This window comes from Perca fluviatilis, chromosome 3 (genome assembly GCF_010015445.1).
Source record: "Perca fluviatilis chromosome 3, GENO_Pfluv_1.0, whole genome shotgun sequence".
Classification (NCBI taxonomy): Eukaryota; Metazoa; Chordata; class Actinopteri; order Perciformes; family Percidae; genus Perca; species Perca fluviatilis.
In genome coordinates, this window is record NC_053114.1 from 25,747,671 (window position 1) to 25,765,829 (window position 18,159).

The 18,159-nt window shown below is 37.6% G+C and overlaps 1 protein-coding gene across 8 annotated transcripts in view; it reads right to left on the reverse strand.

The window, feature by feature from the left end:
* Nucleotides 1-1,336, reverse strand: part of tead1b (TEA domain family member 1b) — a 60,312-nt gene extending 58,976 nt beyond the window's left edge. For 2 of the 8 annotated variants that reach the window (XM_039794815.1, XM_039794813.1), the window contains exons 1-2: nt 1,091-1,336; nt 484-619 (exon numbers count right to left, since the gene is read on the reverse strand). The gene's annotated coding sequence lies outside the window, so the exon portion shown is untranslated. Of the gene's footprint in view, nt 1-483; nt 923-1,090 lie in introns of those variants that run through there. The other 6 variants (XM_039794817.1, XM_039794816.1, XM_039794820.1 and 3 more) reach the window with 4 other exon arrangements.
* Nucleotides 1,337-18,159: the final 16,823 nt, after the last annotated feature.

Sequence of the window (18,159 nt, forward strand, 5' to 3'; positions counted from 1 at the left end):
GGAGTACAACTTTGTGTGACACACACACACACACACACACACACACAGCTGGCATACAGTTGGAGGGGAGATCAGTTTTAGCTGAGCAGGCATTTCCCAAAGCAGAGGAAGGAGAAGGAAAACAATGAAGGAAATCCCCCAAAAAGCTGCATATAAGCATCAATTTAAGCTATTTCCTTCTTAATAGATATCCAAAGGGTTTAGCTGAAGCAGGCCACTTTAATAGTATTTTTAAAAGGCCAAAGTAACGCAAAACCTATGGAAAAATACAATGTACTGCATTGTTTTTCTTTAAGTAGTAGCCTAACGTTAGTTTTGGGGTACTCAGGGAAAGACACAGGGGAGCTTTAATCCACCACACAAGCCTTTCCCTCCGGTTCACTCGGTTTCGTTTACAGTTACAGTAACGTTAAGTTAACAACATGGAGCACGTACGCTGCTGAGAGGAGTAACGTTAACAAACATTAAAAAAAATGTACTTACACAAAACTTCGATGGCGATTAAAAAAGCACGGTCAAAACGTGTTGAAGCAACAAGTCTCTCCACCGTGTTTTCTTCTTCGAGGTGGTCCGAAAATGCTCCAGTGAAATCTTCAACAACTCCCGCCGGCTGAGCCAACTACGGAGGAAAACAGCAACGTTTTCAACCGTCATCTTGTCCACAAAAAAAATCGTTATTCTTGCGGTCTATTTTTTTTTTTAGTTCATCCCGAATCCCGCGGGGACTTTCTGGGGATCTGACACAGGACAACACGGTCCCTGAGGCTTTTTATAGGGGCGTATGATGGGGCTTCTTTTAAAAAATGTGAAAAATGTCAAAGATTTTCGCTGCCATGTCAAAGCCATGGGCTACAACAGTGAGTGTTCAAAGTGAGCACCCTGTTGCAAACAGCGACCAGAATCGGCCATCTATCTCAGCGTTTGGTAAGAGACGACCTAACGTTACTTTACGCCATGGGATAAATAGTAAATACCTAAATAAGCCGACATTTTTAATAAACTGCCCAATATTTACAAATACGCCAACTAAAACCCAACGAACAGAAGTCTACAACCAGTTTGGATACCTGCAACTACCATTGCAACTTACCTCGTTATTGATATCTCATATAAAAAAAATGTCCCCTTTTTTGACAAATGGGATGTTATGGGGTATTTTTTTTAATACTATGTCAAGTTATTCTGGTGTTTCTGGGCCAGCCAGGAAGGTGTAGGTGAATCGCGCACTGACGGAGATGCGAAGAATGCTCGGAATGAGAAGAGGAATGAAATGAACGCAAAGAGCGAGTTTGCGCCGGGGCGGAGCGAGAGGTGGCGTCATCCCGAGCCCAGCAGCCAGCCTGGGCAGCGGGCAGCAGCAGCAGGGACAGGGGAGGGTACAAACAAAACATCCCGAGAAATGACGCCTTCAGGGACACCACGAAGATCAGATTTTTACACCGCCACAGCCCTGAAGTCCACTTGTAACAGCATCGATCCAGCTACAGTTATCAATACAGAACAAAGTCCCTCACAGACAGTGGTGGAAGAAGTATTCAGATCTATTCAGCAATTCAGCAATACTACAATGTAGAAATACTCAGTTACAAGCAAAAGTACAAAAGTATCAGCATCACAATACACTGAAAGCACCTAAAGTAAACGTAAGACTACTTATGATGCAGAATGGCCCATTTTAGAATAATATATACCTGGATTATAATTAGTGATGCATTATTGTGTACATCACTTTAATGATGCAGATGGTAAAGGTGGAGCTAATTTTAATTACTTTATACACTTCTGGGTAGTTTAACCAGTGGTGGAAGAAGTACTCAGAGCTTTTACCTAAATAAATTAGCTATTCTACAATGTAGAAATAATCTTTAAATAAATAAATAAACTTAAAGTACCAACTGTTAAAGTACTCATTTTGCAGAATAGTCAATTTTAGAATAATGTATATTACATTATTGGATTTTGATTATTAATGCATTAATGTGTACATTTCTTATGCATATGTACTGCTACACTGTTATATTGTTGTACTATACTGTATATTCGGTTATTCTAAACTATATTACTACACTAGAGCACCTTGTACTATGTCTAATTTCCCTCACTATATCATAATGTAGCTACTATATGATACTATAACACAGTAATTTCCCAGTTTGGGATTAATAAAGTCTATCTATCTATCTATCTATCTATCTATCTATCTACCTATATTATGTTAATATGTTACATTGACTCTTGCACTATATTCTATTATATTGATACAGACAAACACATATTAGTCTAGTGTGCTGTTTACATTGACCCGTTGACTCTGCTGCTATTAATTACACCAGTTTCACTTTTTTAGCACCACTCCCTTTATCATGTCATTTTGTCTCCAAATAGTATTTTTTTTTTTACCTCTTATTTATTTGTGTTACTTTCTATACGTATCTGTATTTATTTCTGTTGTTTGTTGTACTGCTGCAACAACCAAATACATGATATCAGCAAAAACGTGAAATGTCTAAAATTACATATGAAATTTCACATTTTTCAATTTGACATGTTTTATGAAGTGATAGAATCACATACAAACATGTAGTTTTCAAAACATTTTACCTGTGAAATATATTGAGAATATCTATGTGAATTTCACATGTGTTTTTGTTGCAACAAACAGACAAACACAAACAGGACACATAACCTCCTTAGACGCAAGCAACTAACTATAATAACAAAAGACACTTAACCATCCAGTTTGCCTGGTCAACTGGGGCACCAATGTGGGAGAACAAAACCGTTATCTTAGTGCTTTTGATCATAATAACAGAAAAATAGTTTGGGGAAATTTGCATCTTAATTAATAATAATGTATCAATGTATTCATATGGTGCTTTTAAATAAACATGGAAACATGATGGAGGCAGCGATTGGAAAGACAAATCCATCCAAATGTCATGACAAATATTCACACCATCTAAAGACAACATCACTGCACTGTTGAATGAATGAGCTGCCACAGTGCTACAGTGGTATACAAATAGTGTGCATTAAATTACCTTGAATGATGGACTGACCAGGGGCATTCATGTTTGTTTGCTTAACCGACACTTCTGTTTTATGTAGTGTCAAGTTGGTTATATACTGTATAGTGAAGCAAGATTACTTGATCCTTAGACATTATGTGAATTAACGAAATAAATTGAACAATGTGATTTGCTGTCATGGCTTCTGTCTTCTGTCATTTTCCCTCTCTTCTTAATCACATCTTTAGGTCATTCCTTACCGCTCAGTTCAGGGATAAAATATTTCCTACAGGACATAAAGGCAGCAGCTGACTTCACAAATCTGGCAAAATTCAAACAGGACAGAGAAGGGGAGTGTTCAAGCAGGCCTTCATTCAGATTGGGTATGGAGAAACTTTGTGAAGTTATAAATTCCAGCCTAAACAGACTGTGGTCTGCAACTGGGTATTGTTGTAAAAAACAGATACATTTCCTTTATTATGTATTTACCTCTTAATAGATCCATCTCATCAGCACAGTGATATATCTATTACGTACCAGGCTAATTTTAAAGTCTATTAAATCTATATTCTTTAAACAAACTATGTTCACAGACCTGCTCTATGTATAAATAAAAAAGATTGAGATGGCCAGATTTACAAGTGCGAGTTCCACACTTATAGACAGAAAACCCAGTCGAAAACACGTCTGTGGTCCTGTCTGAACAAGTCATCCATTAGAAGCCACTGTTTTGACACCAATCCTTCAAAAGAAAAGGATCTATGAAGATGAACGACTGCCCCTCCAAGAACATCCATCAACAACTTTTAACACCTGTCTGTGCACGTTTAGCAGAGAGAGGAACACAGCTAGGTGTATGATTTAAATGTTCTATACAGGGTTGTATTTCAATGCATTTTTTACAGTCAGTCTTTTTATTCCGTAATCTGTTGAAAGTGCAATTCATGATACAGCTGAGCAATAGCCACTCAAAGCAGTTGTCAACTGTCGTATCACTTTCTCTATTGTCCTGTGTGTTGGCTGTTCCCTCAATAACAAACTATTAATCATCAAAAGGCAGCTGTATCTAGGACATCTTTAATGAGAAATCTGCTTTTCCCCAAACAAAAAAAAAGATGAATGCAGCCGTATGTAACTAAATTAGCTCAGATGTATCAGTGGTCATCAGCTGACAGTGTTTAAAAGCTACATGTTAAAAAGAAGCTCTCATCACGTGTGTCAGAAGTCAGAAAATGCTCTCATAGGAGAAGTCTTCAGTGTCAGTGCACTCAGAGGAGACTGTGTTTCGTAGGTTACTGAGCCAAATGATTACAGTTAGATTATGGATATATGAATTGCGGGTGTTCTTATCTCTCTAGTTTGCAGTTATTGTATTTCATCATTCCTGTGTGTGGTGCAGCTGTTGTGTAACAGGGTGTGGCCACACAAGAGCGGGTGCTGTGGTAAAAGCTGTATAGGTGGCGAATGAGACAAGACGGATAAATGTGCCAGCGGGGAATGAGCAAATGGATGTGAGACAGAGTGGGAGAGTCATCTGTTTGAATGCATGTTCCACTAATTAGAGACAGGTGGTTAAGGTCCACACCTCAGTAAATACACACACCTCTGCCAGCTTTTAAACACTTAAAAAGTCAAACAGATACTGTGTCGTTTGAGTACAATGAAACTTTGTCCCAGGCTTGTCCGAATATTTCATTATTTTTGTGATTTATTTTAAGGTCATTTTGTGTAAATCAGGTATCTGTAGCTGTGTTGAGCCATAGTTTAAAAGAAGGATGCATTTAATTGTAAATATTGTAACTATAAATCTGTTATTTTAAACTCCTGCAAGCCTTTTGTATGCAAATTAGTTTGATGATGACATCCATTAGTCACTGTTGGGTCATTCTGGGTTATTGAGCACATCAGTTCAGGGGTTGGGTTTGATGGATCTATCCAGTTAACCTTTATTCTTCCCAATCTCTGTGCAACAGGTACAGAGTTTCTATGCCAGAATACTAGCATGGTCCTTGATTTACTGTGTGGTAATTTGATTAAACATGCATTTAGGAATATCCAAAATATAAGGACAAAACTGAAATAAAGAACGCCTTAAAATTAGATTTTAACACAGGACTTCAATGAACAACTTTAAGGCCCTTATCATGCCAGTCAAGTCCGTGTTTAAGAGGTGCACATTTTCAAACCAATTGTCAATTAAATTGTTCAATCTGGAGCATTCTAGGGCCCTGGGGAAATGATCCACTTTGCCCAGGTGGTAATCCAGCCTTGGAAGGACTGATCAGAGGACCTGCCTTCATAAACTTTGTCCTCCACAGAACCTGAAGGCCAAACGTCCACTAAACGTTGTTTAGACAGTCCTCATAAACTTGTAAAAAGAAAAAGGAACAAGAAAAAAAAAAGAAACGGAAACAAAAATAACTTCAATAAATTCTTTAACATTTTCTGCTGCACTTAGCTACTTAGCATGTAGCTTAAAAATTATAAATATGATGTGGTTCTAGACATCATTTTGGTTGTTTTCATGGCCCTTCTTATTAATGCAAAAGTGAAACCTAGACCATGCACGTTCAACTACTCTCCTGTGTTGCACTTCCACTGCACCGTGTGTACTTTTCTCCCACAAATGGTCAACAATTTTTTCCCAAACTGAACAAAAAAACAGACTAATGGAACTGACCCTGTCATGAAGCAGCCTCACAGTCGATCAGGAATAATACTGTAATAACAAACACTTTCTGTCTACACAACAGGCTGCTGTTTTCAGGTGCTTTTTTGCCAATTTCATTTCCTGATAGTATACCTTACTTTCAATAACTAATGAGTATGATAGGTCCAACATCAGCTCATGACTTACGATGGTGCTTTCTTGTGACACCCTATAGTATACAGTATGTCTGCTTATATTATCCAGTCTTTCACCTTGAACCTGCCAACATGTATTCTCTGATTTGACTGTCAAATGTCGTTTCCCCTTTCATTATCAAACTTCTACATTGGGTTACATTCCCTAACAAGTAAATAATTGATTTCTGTTCACCTCCATTCAGTTGGAGCTTCCAAGCACGTCAGCATCCAAATATATCAACCTTAGCAAAGACTACTATGTACTACTATGTGCATTAAACAAGATCAAAATGTGTCATGCAATGCCTCACCTGAACATGTAAGCCATGCGTAGTCTGCATGTAGCTACTGTCTAATGACAGTTGCATGCAGTGTGTTGCATAGGTCAGACTGACTAAGCTTCTTTTTTATGCTTTTGTACATTATAAACTGTCATCAAGGTACAATGTTTGCAAACAGCAAAAAACTGATAAAACCAGAACAAATTCCAAACCTTTTTGTTATCTTTATTTTTGTGTGTGCAGAACTATGTCACTAATGTCTTCACTCTGCTGTGTCACTCTCAACATTCATGCCATTTTCAGCTGAGATAAAATATGTCAGAGGACTCTTTTTCGTAAGCCAATTTGGGAGCTTGGGGACGCTGAAGATAATATCAGCTTAATCATTAAATACATGCTTCAGAGAACACCAATCAGCTGTTCAGAACCAGTGAAGCTATAGTTTCTCCACTGCTCTTCTCACTCCTGGTTGATAAGGTTGGTCTGTGCTATAGAATTGGTTTGATTTGACCCTGCTGCTCTAAGCCTCTAGGGAGGCCATGGTACAATAGAATTAGCCTGGTTTAGTTCATTTTGCTCCAGATCTGCCACTGCTTGGCCTGGTCTGGTTCAACCTGGCCTGCAACCTCCTCTAATCAGATAGCCGTGTAAGGCCAGGTGCTTCGCTGGCTCTCTGCTTTGACTGCTCAGCCAGCCGTGCTGATTTGCTTTATTCAGAGATAAGAGAAGGACTAGTGAGGGCCACTTACTGCTTAAATGAATAGGAGTCGGGGAGCCAGCATCCCAATCAGCAGAGCTTCTGATTATTTCATACATTGTATTTGTGTCTAAGCGCATATGTTTTCTTTTGTTTGTGTTTGCTTGTGTTTGTTTGTATGAGCAAATGTACCCGAATAAAGCCAAACCTAAGTTTTTTGTTACTGTCACTGAACAGCTTGATAAATGTATTCTTGTGTCATGGAGGATGTTTAAACCACAAATACATTACACTATACTAGTCTGAATTTCCTGTATGTTATAAATATATGAATATCATGTCAATTTAATGATCAAATTAAATGTTGCTTTTAAGGATCACAGATGAACTGATTAACACTTTTAAAGCAAGAAATGCCCCCTTGTGGCAACTTAGAAACCTGTTTTCTGTTTCACTTACCAGCTCATACATCTTTAAGCTGCTCCACTTATTCTATCTGCTCAAGTTTCCATTTAGAGACTTTTATTTAAATAATTATCTGCCATTCTGATGTTCAATTACAAGAATGAATAGTATTTTAAACATGTATTTGAATAAATTGTTGTAAATTGGAAAAGTCTGTATTTTTTAACACATGCTGAAATGAGCACAATTTAAAAGTCAGACGTCCTCACTGATGTCTCGATGAATTAAAAATAATAGATAAAACAAAAGACTTCTAAGCGGTAAAAACAGAATTATGTCAACTTTGCTCCTCAGGCTGAACTAGAGTAAAGATTATTGGGCATAAATCATGTTAAAGAGTGGGGAAAGGGCTTCCAAACAGGCCCACAGAGACAATACGTCCCATTTCTATTTTTTTCACGTTAGGTTCCTTTTTCATCTGACCATTTCTGACCTTGAAATGCACATATTCTTTGTATTCTGAATGTACAGCCTTATTGATTTAAAAGCCGTAGACCATAAAGCATTGTGAAATTTCTCCTACAAGTGCCACTGCTGCTTCAACTGCAGTGTAAAATCCAAATTTATTTACACACTGATACTATAAAGGTTTTCTTATTTGATCTGCACTTCACACATACTTCCATTGAGCAGATTAAAAGACTTATTTTTATGTCTTGCCATCTGATTGGATTTTTACAATATTTTCTGTTTCCCAAAGTTGCTTCATCATGTTTCTCAGGGACAATCTGATGAAATATGATTATACCACTTTGAAACAATTGATGTCCCATGAAAGAAAATTAGTGCAATTATTATGCAGCAGGAGTTTGAATTCAGTACAAACTAAATATTGTTAAAGCAATTGTACAAACATACTGCAATGGATAAGCAATCATGGTAAGTAAAGTTATTCTAAAGGTCTGTGACCATAGAGACTATATTGGATGATAATACAATATACCATATAATAGAAGATCCTGCTGAAATTATAACCATAACCAAGAGCTGATTGGCAAGGAGGCAGGCTTTTCACACAATTTTATCTGATCCTATAAAAATAACCTGCTTCAGAATAGGTTAGCCACACCTTTTCGGTTACCACGGAGATCTAAACTGGTCAAAACTAGACGCATTTTGAAAATTACAGCTAGAGTGCGCGACTTTTACATATAAATAAACATCTGTAACATTCAAGCCCTTGCCAAACAAGTTCACACAATGCTGGTTAAGCCTATTGCTGCCAGGAAAAGCTATCTGTGTTTTGCAATATGCCAGAGTTGTGGTTTCTGATGTCTGTGGTGTCATCCCCGCAGTGGCGCACCGGAGTGATGCGTTTTACGTCAACCAGCCAGAGCTAAAGGGGGCAGAAAGGGGGGAGATGCAATAGTGGCGAAGCAGCAACTAATCCTAATAAGCGTCTAAGAAAAGTTTCTAGAATGGATGCTCCAGATAAAAAAGAAACTCAGCATTCAGAGGAAGGATTAAAGTTTTTAAAAAAAGAAAGAAAAAGAAAAGAAACGCTCCTCGGCGCAGATTGTATGATAATAAACTCCTCCAAAAGTCTTTGTGTCAGTGGAGCTTGTACTTCCTGCAGGAGAGTACGCAGGTGGTCAGAGTTAACAACAAGTTCTCTAAGAGTCTAATTGTTAATGCTAAGGCCCCACAGGCATGCATTTTGTCTCCACTGTGACATTAAGTATATATGCATTTAATGTATTTCCAACTCCCAGTCTGTTAAGTTTAAGTTTGCCAATGATGCCACTAAAGGTAACAAATTGGTTGCTGTATAAGGGTGCACGGTTTGTTTAGTTTAGTGTGAGCTCACCAAATCATATTTCTATCAACTATAGATGGCAATAAATTATTGAATCTTTTCCTGGTCTCATAATGCTGCTTCACTTTGGTTACATGGTAACCTATGCTCTACCAGGTTACAAGGATGAGATTAAAACATAGTCACAGCCCATCTCCTAACCAGTCAATTCTGGAAATATTAAGTAACCATTTCTTTAGGGTTCTAACATTAAAAAAATGAAATTACTGCCTTCAAATCAAAGTGAAGAGTAATGAATAGAATCGTAATGAACTAAAATTGACTTAACAGACACAAAGCCTGTTGGCAGGGTACCATGCCTAGACTGGCACAGTCCCATTTCTGCCCGTGATGATTTATTTAATGCAAGATTTAATACATGTCTGCGGTACGATCAGCTGTCCTCCACTCTGGTCATTAAGCAAATCTGCCGGTAGGTCTGTAGTTGACCATCAATAGTCCTGATGAATGAAAATTACTGTTGCACTGTGTATTTGTGCAGAAACAGTAGTTGGTTCAGCGCTCACGTTCAATATTTCATCACTGCAGACTTTGACAATATGAGGTGACTTAAGGTATTTTTGTACAATTAAAGAAATGACAAATTCTTTTTGTGTTTTCCATAGAAAAGGAGTCCAGTAATTAATTTATTTTTCCACATACAGCTGAAGAGTCTAAATTTATTTTACTTTCAACTGATCATGGTTCTTTTTAATATGAATAAATGTAGAAATTGATATATATATTTGCTGATTTTGATCAGAATTGGTTAGTTTGCACGGATGCCATTAGAAGCTTTTTAGGAATGTACTCCAGCATCTATGGAAGGAAAAATCAAAATGTATCATTTTCTTTTCTGTTTAAGAATTGACTGTGAATATGCAGTTACTGTACATTAGTTAATACATTTAAGAATTATAAATTATATGACCCATAGCGATGTGAAAGTAAAGAAAATACATAGTGGTAGCACATAAACATACAGTACTATATGTAAAGGTTATTAAGGACAAATGGGTCACTTGATGAAACCAAGTTCCAACAAAATCCTTCCAAATGCACGCTTCAAATTCAATATACTGCTGCAGCAGTTTGATTGTTTTTTTCATCACAGTTTCAAACAGTTTGCATACCTGCTAGGCGCCTACAAATCTCTTTATCTCTGTGGCAGCTCAGTTGTCTATTCAATGGGAAAACTCTGCCAGTAGGACACAGTCATTAGACAGATTATTGCATAACCAATGTTTAAAATGTGATTATGACCAGATGTGCGCACAGATTGTATCTGAGGCAGAGGATTTGGGGATATCACACAGATGCATGCTTTTAGAACAGAGCTTTATGTCCTGCCATCAAAGAAAATCAGCGCACCATCGAATTTCTGCCATCTGGCAAAAAAATAAATTGGACCTACAGTATGATGCGGTTTCAGCTGCTACATGTGTATATGTTTATAATAAAGGCATATGTTGTAAAAAATACAAATTCTGGCACACAATCTCAGGAGTGAAACTGATGTACAGTAATTTAAAAAAAGAAAATCATTACAAAACACAAATGTGCATGTTCAAAGAGCACTGATAATAGTGGAGAACATAGATACCATTCACTAGATTATCCTCTTCTGTGTCCTTAGGCACGGATCGATAACAAACACATACAAGTTCCTGAACCTCTAATAGACATAAACTACTCATCCTCAGTGTCAGCTCTGCCAAGCTTACCTTTCTGAGGGTGTTTTTCTTAACTGCTGCCAGAACTGCTGTTGTGCTCTATAAAGGACAGACAGGGCTATGGTCTCACCATGTAAAGGGAGGCTTATTTGATATGAATACTGAGGTATATAAAGGCAGATACAGGAGTGTAATTACACTTAATGGCTGGAAATGCTCCTGTTCAAGACATCTTGGCGTATGATGTCTGATTATGGGTGATCATTTTGTGCTTTTTGGTGAAAAAGCACAGCTCCCAGGTCCTGGGCTTTACTGATGATAGTTGTTCAGAACAATGGACTATTGAAGTGCATTGTCGCTACCCCAGCATAAATGTCAAAGGATAAGGCTGGCAAGAAATCCAGGGCTCAATTTATTGTAGCATCCTCAACCAAAACTAAGAGCATCTGGTATAATGCTATTAACTGGAACAACCCTACGACTCTAACATTATGTATGTAACTACATACATGTGAATTTCACATCTAAAGAGATTGATTTCTTCTTGTCACTGGCTGCAGTGTCCCAATAATGAACTCAAATTCTTGTGATTGTTTTAAAGTAGAGCTGTCACACATACAAGGTCCCTGTAATGACTCAAGCAAGTGTTACAGTGGGAAAAAAAAGGTTTGTTGAAACCTCAGGAACAGAAATACACTAAAGACAGTATAGCATTCAGATCCTAACTTATTTTTTCTCAGGTTCATCACTACGAGCAACCCCTTTCATATTCTTTTCACATTGTCATTTAATACATTGCTATTATAAGAAATATCAGTTATAGCCGCTTTAAGTAAAAGTAGTAATACCTGTACTGTTAAAATAAAAGTCCTACATTGAAAATGTTACTGAAGTTTAAAGTATGTATTGTGTTGCAGCAAGCGAGTAACAGAGTAACACCATGATTGCCTTCAAGTAGAGACTGTACAATGTATGGATTTGAGACTGTTAAGATGCACAAAAGTCAGAGATTTCTTGGATAAATCAGGGAGGTATTGTTATGCAGCGAGGTGGAGGCTATTGCTACAGGCTTTTCACCTTTAGACTTCAGACAACACGTCACACAACCAGTTCATCTGAAACAAACTGAACACTTAACAGGCGACGGCAAGCAGAAAACAGAGGAAGAGGTCAGACTAATGACTTGAAGGGGCTTTTAGACACCTGAGACCAGTGAATCCTGACTGGTGGGAGGCTGCAGGATGAGACCAGCAGGAGGCCGATGAGCAAACTGGCGGGCTGACGCAGGATACTGGCACGCCAAGCAGCTAACAGGATTAACAGGCAGGACAGGGGAGGTTGACAACGAGGGAACTTGTCAAACGACAAGAATTACTGAGAAACCGCCTTAAATATGTAAACTATGGAACAATGAGGGGTAATGAGCAAAAAAGCAGAACAGGTGTGGATGTGTGTGAAATCACTCTCTCGTTCACTCAACGGTCATAGTTTATAGTCAGATTTAACATTACTCTTGTAACACTCGCCTTAGAGTTAACTTGTCAGGAAAAGCACAGGTGAAACAAGTTCAAATAATCGACAGCTCAGTTCAGCAGCCAGTGAGCCTGCATGCAGCCCTGAAACATGCAGTCTCAACTTAATAAAAAGGGAGCTGTTATACTTTTGTTAATTACCACTGTGGTTTTCCTGCTTTTAAAATGTCTGGACTGGGAAAAGGCCTACATGACAATTAGTTTTTTTTGTTTGCCATAGTTTCCCTGTCACTCCGTATCATTTCAGAGCCTGCTATTCCCTCCGTGCTCTGCACTAGTCCCCAGTATTTCCGCTGATTTTCAATCCTACCTGCAAACCTTCTCAATCACTCAATCAAATCCTCAGCATAAAGCCCTGAGAGGCAAATGAGAAAGAACATTCTGGTGATTTGTTTAAGTCTGATGTAAATATTTTTTTCTCTGGTGTTTATGACTTAATAGCAAGTGGAAAAAAAGGTATTGCCAGGATAATCTTTCTAAGTTAGTTTATTTCCATCTGTGAAAACAGTGGCAAAACAAGTTTTGACAAGTGAAAAATAGTGTTTGTTGTTGTAACACTCATTTCAGCCACAAGAGGCTGAAGATTTAAAGAGGACTAAAAGCATTCATGTTTTCTTCCAGGTGAGTTTTCATTTGTCCGTGCACTCTCAACACAAGGTACATACATTGGGTGTCAGCAAGTTATGTAACATTACTGTCATGTCTTTCTTTTGGCTAGAAATTAGTATTACAACAACAAAAACCTAGAAAAAAAATTATCCTGGCAATCCTTATCCTTTTTTCTACTTTGCCAAAACAATTTAGACTTGGAAAATGGATCACCAGAAAAAAATGCAATCATTAGTTCAATTATGAGCTCAATCAGAATAAAAAATGTTGTGCAAACACAGTCATAATCTGATCAAAGGATAGACATTTGTCACCTAAACATTCATTATGAGCCCTGTATTTTTGGAACATCTATTCACTTTATGCAAATGCTCAATCGTTTGAATTAATGTCCTTGTAGAATTAATGTCATATTAAAATGTTCTCAAGGAAAGATGCACCGCTCTCTTTACAATCATATTAATTTACAAGTGCTCTCTCCAATTTTTCTGACGGGTGCATCTATCCTTGGGAAGCCATCTTTGAATAGGTGATATTAGTTTTGTGCACAGCCAATAAAAGGGCCTAGTGTAACAAAATCTGCTTTCAAAACTTGGAAGCTGGATCTCATGACTATATGGGAATAAGAGAGATTCAAAAAATAATTACCTATGTGATCACAGAGGGGCTAACCAGAAAGGCCAGACATAAACAAGGTTGGGAGAGGTACAGCTACCATCCTCAACTGCCTTGCAGAGGAACAGGCATGCTTGTTCAGCTGCAGCTTCTCATAGAGCTTGCTATGTTTTCAAAAATCTTTAAAAAAAATCAAAAGCCTCCGAATAGAGTAAAAACTTAGCTCTGTCCCTAAAGCGTTAGACACCAGATTACTTTATATTTTCTTTTTTTGTAGTGTACATATTCATTGTGAGTATCCTTTCCAGTGTAGTATTCCACACTTTTTTATTTTCATTATTTCTAATAAAGGCACATCGCCATAGGAGAACATACTGTATATTAGTTGAAGACACTAAAGGCTTCTCCAAAGAGATGTGTGATGGTTTATTGAGTCAATACAGAAAGCAAACTAAAGACAAAAATGGAATATGTGGTATTTTTTATGTGACATTTTTCCAGTTGATTTACCAGAATAGAGATTTTAGCTTTACCAATTTCATGAGAGCTTTTGCACATGATTGTGTTGTTCTATACACAGTTACTGTTTCCAGTAAGAAATCCTCCGCAAATGCCATGTGTGTTACAAGAACAGTGTTTTCATTGTCCTGCATAACAGGCGGTACTTTCCAAGGTTTTATTCAGTTACTATTTTCAGACATGCATCTTCCTTCTCACTAACTGTTTACCAGATATCTAAAAAAAAAAAGAAAAAAGGAAAAAAAGAAAATTGCCAGACCTACAGCACATACAGTATATCTTTGTGATATTTGAGAGAGGTCTGGCCAAACTCACTGTCACTCTGAGATATCTGAATGAAATTATCTGGACTGTTTTGAATTGAACCAATGAGAATTGTCAATGGCATGCTTAGCAATCCTATTAAAGGATCAGTTTATATATATATATATATATATATATATATATATATACATACTGTATACCCACTTACCCAGTATCTGGCCATGAAGATAGTTTTGGTTTTTACTTCCCAAATATTAAAGATATGCCTCTAAGATTTCACCCCAATATAGAATAGAATATAATGTATTTTTATTGTCCACCAGGATGGACATTTTTCTTTGGCTCATCAAACACAAGAAACAACAACATGAAAAGCAGACTAGCAGTTAAACAAACACAAAGACAAAATCATATTATACATTGAAACACTTTTAATTTCAGTGTGTGTGGCTTAAAGGTCCCATGACATGGTGCTCTTTGGATGCTTTTATATAGACCTTAGTGGTCCCCAAATACTGTATCTGAAGTCTCTTTCCCGGAATTCAGCCTTGGTGCAGAATTACAGCCACTAGAGCCAGTCCTACAATGAGCTTTCTTTAGTATGTGCCATTTTTGTGTCTCTAGCTATTGAGGAGGAGAGAGGGGGGGCAAGGAGTAGGGTGGGGGTGTGGCCTTGACCAACTGCCACTTTGCTCGTTTGAAAGCCATGATGTCTCTCTCTCATGGGTGGGCCAAATTCTCTGCGGGCAAAGCAGAGAAAGGGGAGGTAACCTTGCTTGTTATGACCTCATAACAAGCAAGATTCCAGAACGGCTCATCTGAGCTTTCATTTTCTCAAAGACAGAGCAGCATACCCAGGGCTCGGTTTACACCTATCACCATTTCAAGCCAATTGGGGACAATAGGCAGGCTGGGGGAACGCATATTAATGTTAAAAAACCTCATAAAGTGAAATTTTCATGCCATGGGACCTTTAAATCACTTTGAGTTAAGAATATTGATGGCACTTGGGATGAAGGACTTCTCAAATACATTTTCAGTTGCCAGAGGAGCTCTACAACGCCTCCAGGAGCTAAAGGGCTCAAACTGGCTGAAGAGAGTATGGGAGGTATCTGCCAGGATACGTCTCACTTTCTTCCTCATCCTTTATGTAAAAAGTTGAGTCAAGAGCTTTTGGGATGTGCCAACTAATTTGCTTGCCATTGACGCAGTCATAGTTTATTCTCAGATCTGCAGTTACGTCTACAGTTTAAGTGACAAAGATGTAATGGTTGAATGAATAATGGGAATAGTTTAATTCATTAATTTAAAAGTAGATTCATGTAAATAAAACATAAAAATTAAAAGGAAAATATAGCAAATTATGAAAATTCAATGCTGTCCTGTGCACAAAAGTAATCATTACAAAAATTAGAAACCTATAACAGGTCAGTCTGAGGCGATGTCAAAACACGACATCCAAACCAGCAGCATATTTAACATTAACAAACGAGCTGCAGAGACTCGATTTGAGCAGCTTAATGGATTTCGGGTTTCAGACAAAAGCAAAAATTTGAAGGACTTTGGTCGTGAAGGCTGTTGTGTTTGAACTTCCTGATTCAATGCTAAAAAAAAAATGCAATTACAATGTTTGTATTATGCTCTTAGCACCAGTTTAATTCAGAAGAGGCAGCATACGATTTGTTCAAACATCTCAAGGATCAACAACATTCTTTCAGTTAATTAAATGTACACTGCTGACTTTAAGAAATGATTACTGGATACCTTGTGGCATATTTGCACATTTAGAGGGAAGTTTGAAATATAAATAAAATATGTTTAATTCCTATATAGTGTGCAGCTATATAGAGTCAAAAAGCTAACATCAATGAATAATACAGCTAGTTAGACAGTTGAAAATGATGTGGGAATAAAGTTTTACACTTTCAATCATTTGATTGAATTCTATCATTCACCTATCTCTATTAATATCATCTATGATAAAAAGCAACTTATTGGAGGTTATAGAGGAAAAGTATCAAGCTTAATATTTGTTTCTATTTCTTCTCTTGCTATATTTAGTTTTACACTCCATTTTAACTATTTAACAATATAATTTGATAATGTATTCAGTTATATGTTCAGCGTGTCTGATAACCTTTTACCACATTTTGTCAACTTCTGGGCTCCATATGCAACGACACTCTGATTCTTTAGATCCTTTACTGAAGTGAAAATATTCCATTACAAGTAAAAGTCCCACATTGAAAATATGACATTTAAGAAAAAGTATGTATTATTAGCTAATTGTTAGCTAAATGTTATTCAAGTATCAAACGTAAAAGCACTCATAATGCAGCAAAAATGGCTCATGTGAGTGTTATTTCAGTATATAATATATTATTAGATTATTATGACTGATGCATTAATGTGTAAATAGTAATTTTATTTTATTTTATATACTGTTGTGTAGTTTAATCTGTAAAGTTGCATCATATTTTATAAACTGATCAAATGTTTGTATGTATAGTCTTAGCTGTATTTTACAGTCTCATGGTGAGAAAAATGTGTTTTCCTTTCAGAAATACTGAGCAATATTAAGCACAACAGGACTTTTCCTGCCCAGTGATTATGATTAAATACTTACCACACGCTGCGGAGGAAAGACAACTTCATTGTTCAGGACTGTTTCTTTCATCTGTCTAGCGGGGCCCTAAATGTATTTCTCTGTGTTTTGTTATTTAGTATGAGATGGTCAGATACGCTCTGAGTGGTGTGCTATTTGAGGCTTATAAGATATAGAATGACATCTGCTGCTATTAGTCCTTTTCTTACATTTGTCAATTTCAAACAGGGAGCTTGTTTGTGTGATGCGCCGTTATGTGTGGAGCCTGTTTTTACTGGCATTCTTTTTTTGGGTTACACTTTATTTGAAGGTAGCTAGCTACATAAGAGTGACATGACACTGTCATGAACGTGTCATAAACATTATAAACAAGTCATAAACATTTATGACATAATGCTTCTTTTAGTAAGTGTCATTCAGTGTCATGTCACTCTTATGTAGATACCTTCAAGTAAAGTGTTACCTTTTTTTACCATGTTTTCTTTTATGTCATAAATCTGCTGTTGTGATTTCACATAGATTTCAAACGCAGACTCAGACTCAGGAGTAGATGAATGAACAAAGGATTTAATTGTAAGGGAAAAGGGGGATTGAAGGTGGGATGAGCGAGAAAGCTGCTGGCAGAGGCACAAGGTTGGTAGGAAGGGGTAATCGCTGGAGATGCTGAAACAAGGCAGATGAGTGAACAGGGATTGAAGTGGTTTTCTGCAGTAGTTGGGGGGATGCAGGCGGAAGGAGACGGCCAGAGGACAGTAATCCTGAAGCACAGGAGAACGGGTCAGGCACAAAAACACTAGAGAAAAAGACAAAAGTAATACTTGGAACAAGGAACGGCCTGAGGTGAAACTACCACAGTAGCTGACTGAAGATCTGGCTATGAGTGGCTTAATGACCGGTGTTGATATACCGGAGCTCTATGAACTTGATGGAAGACAGGTGTGGATGATCAGCAGCAAATAGGAACCAGAAGAGAGCAGAGGAGCGCCACGCCCACAGACACAGGAACACATAACCCTTATTTTATGGCTCCTTTCAAGCGAGCATTGAGGAGGGATCATCAAGGAGCTATAGCCGAGGATACACGAGAGCATCCTTCCCGGAAGCCGTGTAGCTGAAAGCTGTTGCTAACTCCGCCCATACAGCTGACAAGTTCATGTGACGCTTCAGAGGAAAGGACGTCTCATCCCGCTAAAAACACATTTGCTTGTTTTCTCTCTTCTCCCATGATTTCCTCGCCTCTCTCCCCTGC